This window comes from Anas acuta, chromosome W (assembly GCF_963932015.1).
Source record: "Anas acuta chromosome W, bAnaAcu1.1, whole genome shotgun sequence".
Lineage (NCBI taxonomy): Eukaryota > Metazoa > Chordata > Aves > Anseriformes > Anatidae > Anas > Anas acuta.
Window position 1 is genome coordinate 17697814 of NC_089016.1, and position 18805 is coordinate 17716618.

The 18805-nt window shown below is 45.7% G+C and overlaps 1 protein-coding gene and 1 non-coding gene across 2 annotated transcripts in view; one reads left to right on the forward strand and one right to left on the reverse strand.

Annotated features, from left to right (window-relative positions):
* The window catches only part of LOC137847036 (non-lysosomal glucosylceramidase-like), a 393739-nt gene that overhangs the window by 183664 nt on the left and 191270 nt on the right, over positions 1 to 18805 (forward strand). The gene's annotated exons all lie outside the window — the stretch shown is intronic.
* TRNAK-CUU (transfer RNA lysine (anticodon CUU)) lies at positions 12949 to 13021 on the reverse strand. The gene has a single exon. It is a non-coding gene; the product is annotated as a tRNA-Lys (tRNA).

Here is an 18805-nt window from a genome sequence, read left to right on the forward strand (position 1 = left end):
TCTCCCGGCCTGTAGCTCTGCTTGGGGTTATTGCGCCCCAGGTGCAGGACCCAGCACTTGGCCTTGGTGAACTTCATACAGTTGGCCTCAGCCCATCAGTCCAGCCTATCCAGATCCTCCTGCAGAGCCTTCCTACCCTCGAGTACATCGACACGCACACCTAACTTGGTGTCATCTGCAAACTTACTGAGGGTGCACTCGACCCCCTCATCCAGATCATCGATAAAGGTATTAAAGAGGACCGGCCCCAGTATCGAGCCCTGGGGGACACCACTAGTGACCGGCCTCCAACTGGATTTGACTCCATTCACCACAACTCTTTGGCCCGGCTATGCAGCCAGTTTCTAACCCAACGAAGCGTACACCAGTCCAAGCCATGAGCAGCCAGTTTCTTGAGGAGAATGTTGTGGGAAACGATGTCAAAGGCCTTACTGAAGTCAAGGTAGACCACATCCACGACCTTTTCCTCATCCACTAAGTGCGTCACTTTGTCACAGAAGGAGATCAGGTTCATCAAGCAGTATCTGCCTTTCATGTGTTAATGTCTCTCCTCAGTGTTCAATGGGGATAATCCTACCTCAAGGTAGGGGATGCCTTTAAATCTGATGGAGCTCACAGTAGATGCTGATTGATTTAGGTATCAAATCTGTAGTGATTAAAACTATTTGTTTAGAGCTTGTAAGCACACAAAGAAATATATAAAAAAGTTAGGAGAGTTTTTGAACTTCATGTATTATTTGATTGTCAAGACACTTTTACTTTAGCTCCTGGAAATTATATCACAGTGAGCTCACACTCATAGGACTCCGCCTGGATTTATTGACTTCCATTGTGGGTGTAAGTGAGGGAGAGGGCTGAAACTTGTTCTAAGAACTACTCTAAGCTGCTAAGACCAATTACAGTTTGTCCTGGTTTCAGCTAGGATAGAGTTAATTTTCCTCCTAGTAGCTGGTAGGGTGCTATGTTTTCGATTAGGATGAGAAGAGTGCTGATTACATGCTGATGTTTTAATCGTTGCAGAACAGTGCTCACACCAAGCCAAGGACTTTTTTCAGCTTCTCACTCTGTACTACCAGTGGGCAGGCTAAGGGTACAGCAGGAGCTGGGAGGGGACAGACCCAGGACAGCTGACCCAAAGTGACCAAAGGGGTATTCCATCCCATCTGACGTCATGCTAAATATATGGGGGGGCTAGCTGGGGGTGGGGAGGGCCAGCTGCTTGGGAATAGGCTGGGCATCGGTCAGGGGGTGGTGAGCAATTGCATTGTGCATCATTTGTTTTGTACACATTTATTATTATTGTTATTATTTTCCTGTCTTAATAAACTGTCTTTATCTCAACCCACAGGCTTCATTTTCCCATTTCTCTCCCCCATCCCAGAGAGGGATATATCCTGCCGTATCTGTTCCCCTGTACATTGTTCAACAGATACCATGAGCCCTGCCAGCTCCTGGGTTAGGATCCCTTTCCCCCTTTGAGACAGGTGTGACCCATTGGCAGCCATCAGGCCAGGTGCTGAGTAAATCTCCCCACAGTCAAAAACAACAACAAAATAAATAAATAAACAAACAACCTAATTCCTGCAATGGCACCAGCCTCTCAGCCATGTATTAATCATCTGGGCCTTCCAGGTCTGCTCAGTATCCCTCCTTGCCCCTGAAGGGATAGAGGAAGACACCACCTGCGCTCCCACTTCATCCAGTAACTGTCCCAATCCCCTGAAGTCCTTTTTGATAGCCTTCAGGCTTCTCTCAGCAATTTTGTCTCTGCCAGGATGAATTATCACTAAGGGATAATAATCGGAGGGGTGAATCAGGCCAGGAAGTTTCCTGGTAATGTCCCTGACCTGGGCCCCAGGGAGGCAGCAGACTTCCCTAACAGGTAGGGTCCAGCTGACAAATGGGACCCTCTGTTCCCCTCAGAAGGGAGTCGCCTACGACCATTAATTATCCTCCTTTGGTGAGGAAGGTGGAGGAAGCCTTCAGGTATGGACTTGACTTCCTTGTCCTAGACAACCTCCTGTGTGGACCTTCCCCCACATCCTCACCAATATGTCTCTCAAGCTCCAGGGGCCTCAAGCCTATTGTGTAAGGGCACCTGGGGAGTCGAGGTGAGCAGGGAGGAGGCTCACCTGCAATGTCGAGTAGGGACCTGTTTCCATTCCTCTCTATCTTTCAGGTCCCCTCCCCCTCCAACAGCAATAGGGCAGGAGGTCTACCACTATTTGGGGTGTATCTCCCGAGTACCTTTCTCGCAGGCATGGCAGGGAGTTTCTCCACCAGTCTAACTCCTGTTCACACTCCCTGATAGTCCTTAATCTCTCCACCTCCTCCTTGAGCACTACCTCCAGGCTGATCAGATCCTCCACCTGCTCGCACCTCATGCGAGCAGTATCTCTGCCACCCTCCACTGGTAGCAACAGAGACCTGAACAGCCACATTTTTGGGCAGTCACTTGGTCTGGGTTGCCGCAGTCCTTTTGGCAAGAGGAGGCTTGCTGCGTTCTGTAAGCAGTTCTCTTACCCTCATGCACTTTTGAAGTAGCACTACTAGACAACCACCATTCCTGTACTGTAAACATGAAAGAGAAACAGACTCATCCTCTGTTAATTTTGACACTTAGTCTGTTCTTCAAAGAACAGAGGAACTTCAGGAAAGTGACAAACAAAACAGTACATAATTTTGACTACATATAAACTAAATGTTAACTAATTACATTTTAAGACATCAAGCATTTGGCATTATTGACATCACACAGGCTTATCTGAGTTTCCTGAGACACGTTAATATGATTTAATATCCATAAACAATATGGCACTGAAGTAATAACCTGAAAAGCAATATTAAGAGATATATATAGTTCTTATATGGATTACAAAGCTGCAAATCACACTCATTCTATGAACCACACCATACCTATCACACTTCATCTGTATTTCTGCATTGATAGCTGTCTGCTTAAATAGCAGAACCAAATATTTGACACAATAAATTTACTCAATCACTAGAAACACATTTATTCAATTTTGTACTCCACTACTTGACAACCGTGACAAAAAAAAAAAAAAAAAAGAAAATGATTCTATTTAAATTATACAGTTGCCAACATTTAATATTACCAAACATGCAAGAACAGTATGTAGGACAAAGCAAAATCATTCTGAGAAATTTCTTTTGAGAAATGATTGTGGAAACACTTGGTATGATCTAGAAAGACCTTCCAAAACTCCTCCAGCAATGCATCCTCTTTATGAAAAGATCCACTTTGGAATACAGAAAAAAATTAAAAATAAAAAATAAAAAAGGAGCACACACTCATAAAATTTACCCTAGCCAGTAACAACAACCAGCTTAAATCACGAGCAATGCAACTTTATCTTGTTCGCAAATGACAGCTGCCAGTGTACACACCAGATGGACACACCTGAAGTCCACTAGATGTACAATCCAGTCACCAACTAATAATGTCATCAAATGTAGACTTCTAGGAACAAAAAAAAAGTTTCCATTTAGCACTTAGCTATTTTCAAGAGCTTTATTACATAGATGATCCATACTTCTAAAAATTCTACAAAAAACACTGAATTAGTAGAAAGCCATTACTGAAATGTCACAGATGTTTACTTAAAAGGCCATAGACATAAGGTTGGAAAGGCATTTGAGGAATTATCTAGTCATCCTTTTTACTGAAAAACGATGCTTTGTATCAGCTACTCTCAGAAGCCAGGCATTCTGTATATTGTTTTTGGTAAGCACCAGACATTTCTTTGCCATTTGGATTTTTGCCATGGATTTCTTTCAATCCATTACGCTGGTCTTTCCAGGTAGTTCAAACAGATGGATGGATAATGTTTTGCTCTTACTGCAAACACTTCAGACAACTGAAGAAACCTTCAGAGAAGGTCAGGTTAGCACACAACAGTCTAAATCATCCTTTAAATTAACTCAAACTTCCTGGCGTAGCTGAAACAGAATAAAGCAAACATTTATCTTCAATGCTGCAAACAGCTCCTTGACACCTATCTCAAGTGGCATACAGCACAACTAGAAAAAGGTACAGAAAAGAGAAACAGTAACGCTCAGCATTACAGAACTACTGCCTATTAAAGAGGCAATAGAGGGATGGTGAAAAATCCTAGAATCATTAAGACCATTAAGAACTCGAGGCCATTCCTTCTAGTACTATCGCTGGTTATCTGCAAGAAGAAGACGACCCCCAACTCCCCACAACTTCTGTTCCAAATACCTAGTTTGTTCCAAATACCTAGCAGTCTCAAAACACTTGCATTAAAGATCATTGTTTACAGATGCAAGCCATTCTGCTATTTAATACCCTTAAATAGCACTAATATTCCCACCAAATACAACACCAATTTTTTTTGCTGTATGTCTTCCTTACAAGTCTTTTCTAATTTTATAAACACCTTAACTCAATGAAATACTTATTTCATTATAGTTGCTAAGCAAGGTGTCTGTCTTAAAAGGTAATGAATTGTTATTTGACAGCAATCGCATTAGAACAGCGCTTTAAGCTATGAATAGCTCACAAGCCAATTTTATATATGCATTGATTCAATAAGAATGTTCACAACTGTCATGTTTATTTACAGAAACAGCACAAAAGTGGTTTTCTTCTGAGCTGACCTAGAAACGCTAAGATTAAAAAAATACTTTTACTAGACAAGCATAAAGGGGAATGAAAATAAAGTTTACAATGGAAACTTACTACTCTATTAACTTTGAAAGCTCAAACTTGCCACTCAAGTATGGCAAAGCACGTAACTAACACCAACATCTTCTTTCTACTTAAATAATAGGTTATCCAAAATCCACATTCATTACACCATTTCCCTCTGTAGTGGGCTTACGTGGCAAGGTTTTGGTAGCAGAGAGCCATAGGGGTGGTTTCTGTGAGAAAGATCTAGAAGCCGCCCCATGTTTGGGAAGGGCCCCATTGTTTTCCAGATCTGAGCCAATAAGCGATGTTGTTTTGCGCCTCTGTGAGAGCATATTTAAGACAGGGAAAAAAAACGCTGTGCCACACAGCAGCCGGGAGAGTCAAGGGAGTGAGAAACAGCCTTGCAGGTGCCAAGGTCAGTGTAGAAGGAGGGGGAGAGGTGCTCCAGGCACCGGAGCAGAAGTCCCCTGAGGCCTGTGGTGAGGACCATGGTGAAGCAGGATGTCCCCCTGCAGCCCATGGAGTACCACGGTGGAGCAGGGTTCCACGCTGCAGCCCGTGGAGGAGACCACGGTGGAGCAGGGTTCCACGCTGCAGCCCGTGGAGGAGACCACAGTGGAGCAGGTGGCCCTGCACCGATGGAGGCTGCCGCCTGTGGAAGACCCCTGCCGGAGCAGATTCCGGGCCGGACCTGTAGCCCGTGGAGAGGAGACCACGCAGGAGCAGGTGACCTGGCAGGAGCTGCTGCCCGTAGGGGAGCCAGGTTGGAGCAGTTTTCTCCTGAGGGATGGACCCCGTGGTATGGACCCATATCTGGAGCAGTTCTGGAAGAGCTGCTGCCTGTGGGAAGCCCACGCTGGATCAGTTCATCAAGGACTGTATCCCGTGGGTGGGACCCCACAGCACAGGGGACGAGAGTGACCGAGAAGGAGCGGCAGAGAAGAAGCGCTGTAGACTGACCATAACCCCCATTCCCCTGTTCCCCTGCGCCGCTCGGGGGGAGGAGGTGGAAGAGGGTGGATGGGGGGGGAAGGTGCTTTTGGTTTCTTTCCTTTGTTTCTCACTTCTCTAGCTTGTTAGTAATGAGCAATAAATCTTACTGTCTGTCTTCTTATGCTGAGTCTGTTTTGCCCGTTGCAATAATTATTGCGTGATTTTCTCGTCCTTATCTCAATCCTTGAGCCCTTTTCACATATTTTCTCCTCTTTCCTCTTTGAGGAGGTGTCGTGGTTTAACCCGGCCGGCAGCTAAACACCACGCAGCCGTTCGCTCACCCTCCCCCCTCCCTCTCTGGGACGGGGGAGAGAAATGGAAAGTGAAGCCCGTGAGTTGAGATAAAGACAGTTTAATAAGACAGGAAAATAATAATAACAAAATAATAATAAAATAATAACAATAATAATACAATGGTGATAATAGGAAAGTAATAATAGTATGTACAAACAAGTGATGCACAATGCAATTGCTCACCACTCGCTGACCGATGCCCAGCCTAACCCCGAGCAGTCCGGCCCCCCCTCCCCCCAGCTAGCCACCCCTATATATTGTTTAGCATGACGTCAGATGGTATGGAATACCCCTTTGGCTAGTTTGGGTCACCTGTCCTGGGTCTGTCCCCTCCCAGCTCTTACTGCACCCCCAGCCTGCCCGTTGGCAGGACAGAGCAAAAGGCTGAGATGTCCTTGGCTTAGTATAAGCACTGCTCTGCAACAATTAAAGCATCGGGGTGTTATCAGCACTCTTCTCATCCTAAGCCAAAACACAGCATTCCACCAGCTACTAGGAAGAAAATTAATTCTGTGCTAACTGAAACCAGGACATCTATCCACCCCTTATTCCATACCATTTATGTCATGCTCAGGTTACACTCTTTTCCATACATTCTAATTAGTCACCTATAGTAATCATGGTAGTGATAACATACAGTATAATATACTATTTAACATGGTACAATTCAGTTCATGGGCTATTCTCACCCAGTATTAAATCTCCTTGAGGTACACACCGGACCTCTCCGTTCTTTTGCATCACCCACCAAGTGTATCCAGGTCCCTGGGCGAAAACAATTCCACGAATAGGTTTGCCTTTTCCTGAGGCAGGAGTAGCCCAGACTGTTTTACCCAGCATATTTTTTACATGCACTACAGGAACTTTATCCCCATCTACAGTACGTAACAGGTTTGACTGGGCAGGTCCAGCTCGGTTGGTAGATCCCCTAGTATTGACTAACCAGGTGGCCTTTGCCAAATGCGTATCCCAGTTTTTGAACGTCCCAGCGCCCATTGCTTTCAAGGTAGTCTTTAACAGGCCATTGTATCGTTCAACTTTCCCGGAGGCTGGTGCATGATAGGGGATGTGATACACCCATTCAATACCATGTTCTTTGGCCCAAGTGTCTATAAGGTTGTTTCGGAAGTGAGTCCCATTGTCTGATTCTATTCTTTCTGGGGTGCCATGTCGCCATAGGACTTGCTTTTCAAGGCCCAGGATGGTGTTCCGGGCGGTGGCATGAGGCACAGGATATGTTTCCAGCCATCCGGTGGTTGCTTCCACCATTGTAAGTACGTGGCGCTTGCCATTGCGAGTTTGAGGGAGTGTGATGTAATCAATCTGCCAGGCCTCTCCATATTTATATTTCAGCCATCGTCCTCCATACCAAAGAGGCTTTGACCGTTTGGCTTGCTTGATTGCAGCACATGTTTCACAGTCATGAATAACCTGTGCTATAGCGTCCATGGTCAAGTCCACCCCTCGATCACGAGCCCATCTGTATGTTGCGTCTCTACCTTGATGGCCTGAGGTGTCATGGGCCCATCGGGCTATAAATAATTCACCTTTATGCTGCCAATCCAAGTCCACCTGAGCTACTTCAATCTTAGCAGCCTGATCCACCTGCTGGTTGTTTTGATGTTCTTCAGTAGCCCGATTCTTGGGCACATGAGCATCTACGTGGCGTACTTTCACAGCCAGGTTCTCTACCCGAGCAGCAATATCTTGCCACAATGCAGCAGCCCAGATGGGTTTGCCCCTACGCTGCCAGTTGTTTTGCTTTAAGCAGAATCTGAAGTGCATTCATGAGGCAGAACAACAAGACTATGGTATTCTGAGTATTCCAGAAATATTCAATATCTTGGAGAGCTATTGTGACAAGCTCAGGGGATAAGAGGGTGGTGAAGGAGGAAGGCAGAGTGACCCAGGAGGATACAGGGGTGGTGAAGGAGAAAGGGAGAGTAAGCAAGTAAGGAAAAATATCCTCCCCTTTCCCCTCCACAGATTGACTCCCTAATGGAAAAAAACAATAGGTATAATTGCTAATAGTTTCCAAGATACAGTTTCCAAAGTACAGAGTCGACGATGTTACTGAATACAAATAACAAGTTAGAGTCATGACCACATATTTCATCGTCTCATAAGCCATTGCTACAACACACAGCACCATAATGATCTGAAACCAGGGCCCGGAGAGGATAAACAACACGACAGAGAGCAAATACGGAAAATAATGTACTATAATACTCAATTTGGAAAACAGGCGCAGCAGAGTTGAGATTAAAGCAATCAGCATCATGACAAGTGACTATTAAGCAGGTCTAATCCTTACACCAATTTTAGTTTAACACACTCTGGTCAGATCTGCCGTTATCTCAACCTTTCGAGCCCCACGTTGGGCGCCAAAAAGACTGTCGTGGTTTAACCCGGCCGGCAGCTAAACACCACGCAGCCGTTCGCTCACCCTCCCCCCTCCCTCTCTGGGACGGGGGAGAGAAATGGAAAGTGAAGCCCGTGAGTTGAGATAAAGACAGTTTAATAAGACAGGAAAATAATAATAACAAAATAATAATAAAATAATAACAATAATAATACAATGGTGATAATAGGAAAGTAATAATAGTATGTACAAACAAGTGATGCACAATGCAATTGCTCACCACTCGCTGACCGATGCCCAGCCTAACCCCGAGCAGTCCGGCCCCCCCTCCCCCCAGCTAGCCACCCCTATATATTGTTTAGCATGACGTCAGATGGTATGGAATACCCCTTTGGCTAGTTTGGGTCACCTGTCCTGGGTCTGTCCCCTCCCAGCTCTTACTGCACCCCCAGCCTGCCCGTTGGCAGGACAGAGCAAAAGGCTGAGATGTCCTTGGCTTAGTATAAGCACTGCTCTGCAACAATTAAAGCATCGGGGTGTTATCAGCACTCTTCTCATCCTAAGCCAAAACACAGCATTCCACCAGCTACTAGGAAGAAAATTAATTCTGTGCTAACTGAAACCAGGACAGGAGGGGGAGTGAGAGAGCGGCTGTGGTGGAGCTCGGCTGCCCACTCGAGCGGAACCACGACACCCTCCCATCACCTCTTGCAGCATTTATTCACTTTCTCCTCTTTGCATGCCCCTTCCTCAATTCCCAGCTGACACAAGCCTTCCTGCTCAGTTAGCCTTTAGTTACCTGGAACCTAAATCCCACCCATCTCCTGACCATGGCCCTATGCCTGAGTATTACCAACCTACCACCTTACCTTCTACTTTCCATTTTTACTTTGCCTTTTCAGCTGCATGTCCCCACCACCTGCCCATGACACCCTCTCCTACAGCTGCCTGCTTCCCCACCTCATGCTCCTGTAACATAAAATACATTAAATTTTCACTTCTGGGTTTATAAAGGATTGAGTTTCTGCAACCCTCATGATTTCCTTAGATGTGTTCAAACAGATGGGGAAGACAAGGCAGAGAAAGTATTTACAGTATATATGGTGAACAGCCATCTTATTCTCTTCCTGGCTCCAAGAAGGGTAGAAAAGCAGCATGATTATATTAAAACACATTCAAGCAAGCAAGCCTTACCAACACACTGGGTCTAGCTTTGCTGAGCAAGGCACAAGCTTTTGCAGCAGGAATCCACATGTTCACATCTGTATACAGCAAGGTGCAACCACGTGCTAGGACCCAGTCCCCTAGACATGCTGGCATGCAGAGCACAATGGGGCAGGGCTCATGCACACACCCCACAGGGAAAAGACCACGACTTGAAAGGTCCTACCAACATCCCTCAAATCTTTCACTTATGTTATTCCCCAAGGACATCCTTACCCAGCTCGCCAAGATCCCTGAAACTCAACCTTCACAAAACTATACTTATAATAGAATAGGGTCCTAGGACTTGCAAAAGAGTGTTTATAAGGATTGCTAGAAATTGTGAAAAATGCTGCACAGACAAAAAATGATGTCTTAAAGAACATAAAACATTTTCACTGTGGTTACAAAAAGTCTAGTGCCATCATCTGGTTATGCTGTAACAAAGCTACAGCAAGAAAGACAAACTGTAAAAAGAAAAAACATACACAACACTGACAACACCAGGATTCTGTGCAGAGTCTATTCAAGTATTTTGTTGACTCACTCAGTACTATTACAGAATAAGTTGTAGAAGTATCAGAGTACACTTCCACAAAATACATTTATTTCCAATTTTCCACCAACTCAAAATTTAAGTTTCTGGATATTTAAAATTCATAAATTACTCAAATGTCATGATTTGAAGATATTAAAAAAATCAAGTAACGAATAAGACAACACTTTCTTCCTCTCGGATCCCAAAAGCTGCTGCGCCAATGACCATTATAATTGACCAAGTATGTAACAATCAGAATGAGAAGACCTTAACATGACCAGAACAACTACAGGTATTTGGTAAAGACCAATGCCAAGTGTGTTAGCAATTTCTACACAATCAACGCTGCTAAAAAAAAAAATTAAAAAAAAAATTGCAAGAAACTTCAAAAAATGTTTCACTTAAGCTTACTTAATGCCTTCACAGAGCAGTCATTCAGTTACATCCTTCATTGCTCTATTCAGTTTCCAGGCAATTGTCAATCTATTTCTATTAAAAAAAAGTTCAATAATTTCTCTATCCCAAGTGCAAATTAAAGCCACCTAGCAGTAGTAATGAAAAGAAAATTAAATTGCTGAAGCCATTTCACATTAACAGCAGTTCTCAAAACATTGTCTGAGAAAGTCTAACAGATTGCAGAGTGAAGGTTAAAAAAACAATACTTCCTTTTTAAAATGAGGTCCAAAAAGACTTGCATGGGACCATAACAAAAGACTTGTATGGGACCATGTAATGTCTTACTTCAGAATACTTTGTTTCATCCATAAGAATTACTTAAAAAAAACAAACCAAAACAAACAAACAAACAAAAAAAATACACCTTCCCATTACAGAAGAAACACATTCTTTCTCTCTCTCTCTCTCGCTCTCCCCCCAATTCTTCAATTAACTCACAACAGAAGACCAGTAGTTTTAGCCTACCTGGCTGAGATCAGAACATGTGGTGTAAATGCCTGAAGTAACTAGGAAAATAAAACTAACATTCACATTTTTAAGAAAATGTACAGCATTGAAGAGGCTTACAGGGTAGGGCATAACTGCATTACCTGAGCATTCCCTAGGCTCCCAACCTTAGATGCTATCGCGCTGGGGAAACTTGGTGTGCTAGCCCTAAGGAACAGCACGGAGCGTAGAGTGGAGTGGAGACACCACGGCTAGGCTCTGTAATCAGGTGGGGCCTCGATTGTTCTTGTGCACAAAGCAGCACTTTTTGCCACCCTGAGCCAAAGACCTGTCATGTTTTGACAAATGCTGTACCCTAGTGTACTTTTTGCTCATTATAATATCATTATAATACCAAAACACACCTCCATCCCAAAAGCTACCCGCCTCCAAGGTGCGACAACCCCTCACTGAACATGCGCCCTGAATTTCTCGGAGCCTATTACTTTAAACGGAGACGGGAAAACTTTTCACCAATCATAACTAAGATATGCTTGACTAGAGCCACTCAAGCTCCACCTAAAAGATAGAAAATAATATAAATTGGCCCAAGAGAGAGGGGATGTTAGGGAAGATACCACTGTCAGGGGAGATACCATCCCGAGGAAATACAACATCCTTAGGACCTCCTGACTCCTGGGATCAGTCAATGGGCTGAGCCTCTCTTCCCCCCCCATTGGGACGCCTTTGGGTGAGATCTGAATACTTGCTTATAAATCTCTATAGAGTCTTTGATCCTTTTAACGAGTTTTATTTCTAGGCTGCGCACCTGTAACATCTATAACATCTGTAACACCTGTAACACCTGTAATACCTGTAACATCTATAACATCTGTAACACCTATAACACCTGTGTATTTCATGCATACTAGCTTGCTTTTGCAGACAGTCACTATCGCCAGCAATCCAAAAGAACCTGATTATCTGTTGCTGTAATAAACCATACTTGATTGCATTGTGATAGCTCTCATTAAGTGCAACTAGGGTGAGGGTGGTTATCCGTGATAGTTCAGTGTTCTGAATCCAACCAGACCCCCAGATGGTTAATGCGTTTTTGGTGAATGTCTGAATGGACCCCCAGATGGTTAATGCATTTTTGGTGAATGTCTGACTGGACCCCCAGACGGTTAATGTGTTTTTGGTGAATGTCCGACTGGTTCAGTACTCTGAATCTGACCGGGCCCGTAACGGTTAATCAGCTACACCTCTTAACGCGACAGAACAGGGTGGGGAAATCTGAAAAATCTGTGGAAGCATTTCAGATTCAAAAGAAAGGAAGAGAAGAAAAGTACTTCCAGAGTTCCAACCCCGAGGCTTCAAGATACACATATGTCCTGGTTTCAGTTAGCACAGAATTAATTTTCTTCCTAGTAGCTGGTGGAATGCTGTGTTTTGGCTTAGGATGAGAAGAGTGCTGATAACACCCCGATGCTTTAGTTGTTGCAGAGCAGTGCTTATACTAAGCCAAGGACATCTCAGCCTTTTGCTCTGTCCTGCCAACGGGCAGGCTGGGGGTGCAGTAAGAGCTGGGAGGGGACAGACCCAGGACAGGTGACCCAAACTAGCCAAAGGGGTATTCCATACCATCTGACGTCATGCTAAACAATATATAGGGGTGGCTAGCCGGGGGGAGGGGGCCGGACTGCTCGGGGTTAGGCTGGGCATCGGTCAGCGGGTGGTGAGCAATTGCATTGTGCATCACTTGTTTGTACATACTATTATTACTTTCGTATTATCACCATTGTATCATTATTGTTATTATTGTTATTATTATTTTGTTATTATTATTTTCCTGTCTTATTAAACTGTCTTTATCTCAACTCACAGGCTTCACTTTCCATTTCTCTCCCCCGTCCCAGAGAGGGAGGGGGGAGGGTGAGCGAATGGCTGCGTGGTGTTTAGCTGCCGGCCGGGTCAAACCACGACAGTCCTTTTTGGCGCCCAACGTGGGGCTCGAACCCACGACCCTGAGATTAAGAGTCTCATGCTCTACCGACTGAGCTAGCCGGGCAATAATAAAAATCACATTTACATTACTTGGTTAAGACTAGCTGTTTACAGATTCTTCTACGACATACTGCAGACGCCAGTGCATTCCCTGGTCTAACCCAGCAAGCCTCATGTTATTACAGATTACTTTACAGACCACAGAGCCAGAGCAACTGAATATCAGCAAGATATGAGATCTATCCAAAGAAAGCAAGACAAGAAATCTACTGTAACCAAACTGAAATAAACCAAACAATTAAAGGGGAATGTTCTTGTTGTGGTTTAACCTGGCCAGCAGCTAAACACCACACAGCCATTCGCTCACCTTCCCCCCTCTCCCTCTCTGGGATGGGGGAGAGAAACAGGAAAGCAAAGCCTGTGGGTTGAGATAAAGACAGATACTTAAGACAAAAAAATAATAATAGCAATAAAAATAACAGTAATGATGATAATAGTACTACTAATAGTAATGTGTACAAAACAAGTGATGCACAATGAAATTGCTCACCACCCGCTGACCGATGCCCAGCCTATTCCCGAGTAGCACGGCCCTCCCACCCCCCGGCTAGCCACCCCTATATATTGATATATTGTTCAGCATGTCAGATGGGATGGAATACCCCCTTTGGCCACTTTGGGTCAGCTGTCCTGGGTCTGTCCCCTCCCAGCTCTTGCTGCATCCCTAGCCTGCCCACTGGCAGGACAGAGTGAGGAGCTGAAACGTCCTTGGCTTGGTGTAAGCACTGCTCTGCAACAATTAAACCATCAGCATGTTACAAGCACTCTTCTCATCCTAATCCAAAACATAGCACCCTACCAGCTACGAGGAGGAAAATTAACTCTGTTCTAACTGAAACCAGAACATATATCCACCCCTTATTCCATACGATTTATGTCATGCTCAGGTTACATTCTTTCCAATGCATTCTAATTAATCACCATTTTCATCTATGGTATATAGCAATCATGGTAGCGATGACATACAGTATTATATAATAATTAACATGATACAATTCAACTCATGGGCTATTCTCACCCAGTATTAAATCCCCTTGAGGTACACACCGGACCTCTCCGTTCTTTTGCATTACCCACCAAGTGCATCCAGGTCCCTGAGCAAAAGCAATCCCACGAATGGATTTGCCTTCTCCTGAGGCAGGAATAGCCCAGACTGTTTTACCCAGCACGTTTCTTACGTGCACTACAGGAATTTTATCCCCTTCCACAGTACATAACAGGTTTGATTGGGCAGGTCCAGCTTGGTTGGCAGATCCCCTAGTATTGACCAACCAGGTGGCCTTTGCCAAATGCGTATCCCAATTTTTGAATGTCCCAGCGCCCATTGCTTTCAGGGTAGTCTTTAACAGTCCATTGTATCGTTCAACTTTCCCGGAGGCTGGTGCATGATAGGGGATGTGATACACCCACTCAATATCATGCTCTTTGGCCCAAGTGCCTATAAGGTTGTTTCGGAAATGAGTCCCATTGTCTGACTCTATTCTTTCTGGGGTGCCATGTCGCCATAGGACTTGCTTTTCAAGGCCCAGGATAGTGTTCTGGGAGGTGGCATGGGGCACAGGATATGTTTCCAGCCATCCGGTAGTTGCTTCCACCATAAGTACGTGGCGCTTGCAGTTGCAGGTTTGAAGGAGTGTGATGTAATCAATCTGCCAGGCCTCTCCATATTTATATTTCAGCCATTGTCCTCCATACCAAAGAGGCTTTGACCGTTTCGCTTGCTTCATAGCAGCATGTCTCATAACCATGAATAACCTGTGCTATAGCGCCCATGGTCAGGTCCACCCCTCGATCACGAGCCCATCTGTATGTTGCATCTCTGCCTTGATGGCCTGAGGTGTCATGGGCCCATCGGGCTATAAATAATTCAGCTGCATGTTGCCAGTCCAGGTCCACCTGAGACACTTCAATCTTAGCAGCCTGATCCACCTGCTGGTTGTTTTGATGTTCTTCAGTAGCCCGATTCTTGGGCACATGAGCATCTACGTGGCGTACCTTTACAACCAGGTTCTCTACCTGGGCAACAATATCTTGCCACAATGCAGCAGCCCAGATGGATTTGCCCTTGTGCTGCCAGTTGTTCTGCTTCCATTGCTGTAACCACCCCCGCAGGGCATTTGCTACCATCCATGAATCAGTGTAGAGATAGAGAACTGGCCACTTCTCTCGTTCAGCAATATCTAAAGCCAGCTGAATGGCCTTCACTTCTGCCAACTGACTCGATTCACCTTCTCCCACAGAAGCTTCTGCAACTCATCTTGTAGGACTCTGTACATCAGTCTTCCATCTCCGATGCTTTCCCACAATACACCAGGACCCATCAGTGAACAGGGCATATTGCTTCTCATTTTCTGGTAGCTTGTTGTACAGTGGGGCTTCTTCAGCACAGACCACCTCCTCCTCTGATCATATCCCAAAGTATTTGCCTTCTGGCCAGTCCATGATCACTTCCAAGATTCCTGGGCGACTGGGGTTTCCTATTCGAGCCCACTGAGTAATCAGTGCAACCCACTTGCTCCATGTAGCATCAGTTGCATGATGTGTAGAGGGGACCCTTCCTTTGAACATCCAGCCCAGTACGGGCAGTCGGGGTGCCAGGAGGAGCTGCACTTCCACACCAACCACTTCCAAAGAAGATCGAACTCCCTCATATGCTGCTAATATCTCCTTTTCAGTTGGAGTGTAGCGGGCCTCAGATCCTCTGTATCCCCGACTCCAAAACCCCAAGGGTCGACCTCGAGTTTCCCCAGGCTCTTCCTGCCAGAGGCTCCAGGTGGGGCCGTTCTCCCCGGCTGCGGTGTAGAGCACATTCTTTACATCTGGTCCTGTTCAGACTGGCCCAAGGGCTACTGCATGAACTATGTCCTGCTTAATTTGTTGAAAGGCTTGTTGTTGCTCAGGGCCCCATTCAAACTCATTCTTCTTACGGGTTACTTGGTAGAGCGGGTTTACAATCAGACTGTAATTTGGGATGTGCATTCTCCAAAACCCCACAACACCTAGGAAAGTTTGTGTTTCTTTTTTGCTAGTTTGTGGAGACGTAGCTGTTGTTTTGTTGATCACATCCATTGGGATTTGATGACGTCCATCTTGCCATTTTATTCCTAAAAACTGGATCTCTCGTGCAGGTCCTTTGACTTTATTTTGCTTTATGGCAAAACTGGCCTTCAGAAGGATTTGGACTATTTTCTTCCCTTTCTCAAAAACTTCCTCTGCTGTGTCACCCCACACAATAATGTCATCGATGTACTGCAGGTGTTCAGGAGCTCCCCCTTGTTCCAGCGCAGACTGGATCAGTCCATGGCAAATAATAGGGCTGTGTTTCTACCCCTGGGGCAGCCGATTCCAAGTGTACTGGACTCCCCTCCAAGTGAAAGCAAATTGTGGCCTGCATGCTACTGCCAGAGGGGTGGAGAAAAATGCATTAGCGATATCAGTTGTGGCGTACCATTTGGCTGCCTTCGATTCCAGTTCGTACTGGAGTTCCAGCATGTCTGGCACTGCAGCACGTAGAGGTGGTGTGACTTCGTTCAGGCCACGATAGTCCACTGTTAGTCTCCACTCGCCATTAGACTTTCACACTGGCCATATGGGACTATTAAAAGGGGAATGAGTCTTGCTGATTGCTCCTTGGCTCTCCAGTTGACGAATTAGCTTATGGATGGGCATCAGGGAGTCTCGGTTGGTGCGATATTGTCACTGGTGCAGTTGTGGTAGCGATTGGCACCTGCTGTTCTTTGACCCTAATCAACCCCACAACAGAAGGGTCCTCTGAGAGACCAGGCAAGGTAGACAACTGTTTAGTGTCCTCTGTCTTTAAGGCAGCTAAGGTGGAGAGGTGCTCCAGGCACCGGAGCAGAAGTCCCCTGCGGCCTGTGATGAGGACCATGGTGAAGCAGTATGTCCCCCTGCAGCCCATGGAGTACCACGGTGGAGCAGGGTTCCACGCTGCAGCCCGTGGAGGAGACCACGGTGGAGCAGGTGGCCCTGCACCGATGGAGGCTGCCACCTGTGGAAGACCCCTGCCGGAGCAGATTCCGGGCCGGACCTGTAGCCCGTGGAGAGGAGACCACGCAGGAGCAGGTGACCTGGCAGGAGCTGCTGCCCGTAGGGGAGCCAGGTTGGAGCAGTTTTCTCCTGAGGGATGGACCCCGTGGTACGGACCCATATCTGGAGCAGTTCTGGAAGAGCTGCTGCCTGTGGGAAGCCCACGCCGGATCAGTTCATCAGGGACTGCATCCCATGGGAGGGACCCCACAGCACAGAGGATGAGAGTGACCGAGAAGGAGCGGCAGAGAAGAAGCGCTGTAGACTGACCATAACCCCCATTCCCCTGTTCCCCTGCGCTGCTCGGGGGGAGGAGGTGGAAGAGGGTGGATGGGGGGGGGAAGGTGCTTTTGGTTTCTTTCCTTTGTTTCTCACTTCTCTAGCTTGTTAGTAATGAGCAATAAATCTTACTATCTATCTTCTTATGCTGAGTCTGTTTTGCCCGTTGCAATAATTATTGCGTGATTTTCTCGTCCTTATCTCAATCCTTGAGCCCTTTTCACATATTTTCTCCCCATTCCTCTTTGAGGAGGGGGAGTGAGAGAGCGGCTGTGGTGGAGCTCAGCTGCCCACTCGAGCGGAACCACGACATTCTGCAATATAAGTGAGAAAGATGGGAGAGTTTTTTGCAATGACAGCTGGAATGTATTATCATTATTTTCTCATAAGAGTTAAGCAGATCTTATGGCCCCTAAGCTGAGACTCTTCTGACATTGGTAGGTCAGAAATAGCATGTCAGACAGTCTGGATTTGACCTGCCTGACCACCTACTGAGCTGCTGCATCTTCCAGGGAAGCCATCTCACTGTGCCTCTGCTCAAATTGCTTTTGTCTGGGTGGAGCCATCCCAAAGGCTCAGTGTCATAAGGAAAAAGTAAGGATAATATTTTATTGTAGGAACTCATTTTCTGACTTGGCATAGAGATTTCCATGTCTACTTTGCTCCTAGGAGACAAATATTTCCTAGGGTGGACTCTCCTGTTTCTACTTTTGACATCTGTAACAAGAGACTACTTGACATATTATGTTCATTTGAAGCCAGTATAAAACATTGGGTTTTCCCTTCCCATTTTTTCAGTCATTACATGGCCATCATGTATCTTTTTCAACATGATTATCATGATAAAGTATAGGAGTTTCCTTTTCTGTTGAAGTTAACAAAAACCCATATAACGCATTGTGCAGCTCCATTTGTCACATGCCGAGTCGCTGCCACATTACTGCTGGCAGATACAGGTTAATTCTCACTTTAAATCATTATCCTGTCATTATTTGCATTTTGAAGGCACTCCAGCTGTTGCAGGACCCAGAGCTCAGCCTCTCTTTCTCACACAGCTACACTTTCCTGGCTTGGTGCCCCCTGGTACCCATGGCACTGCCACCAGTGTCCTGGCACAGATCTGGAGCTGGGCTGGGGCTGGTGGCAGCCCTGCGCCAGGTGGAAACAATTATGGGAAAGAGTACTGGTCCACGCTGGATGAGTTACTGTTAATAGCTCCCAGATAAGCCAACTTAATAAAGCTGTGGCTTAATGAAACCACATTCCTTGCATCTTGCCTTTCATCCTGCCTGTCTGGGGCGATGCTATCGAGCAGCTACACAGGGCTGGGGGGCTGTGCCAGTGCACCACTGTGTGCTGGGCATGGGGGAGGGATAAGATCACCCATCTAGTCGATCAAGGGAAGCCAGTTGATGTGATCTTTTTGGACTTCATCAAAGCTTTTGATACGGTTTCCCATAGG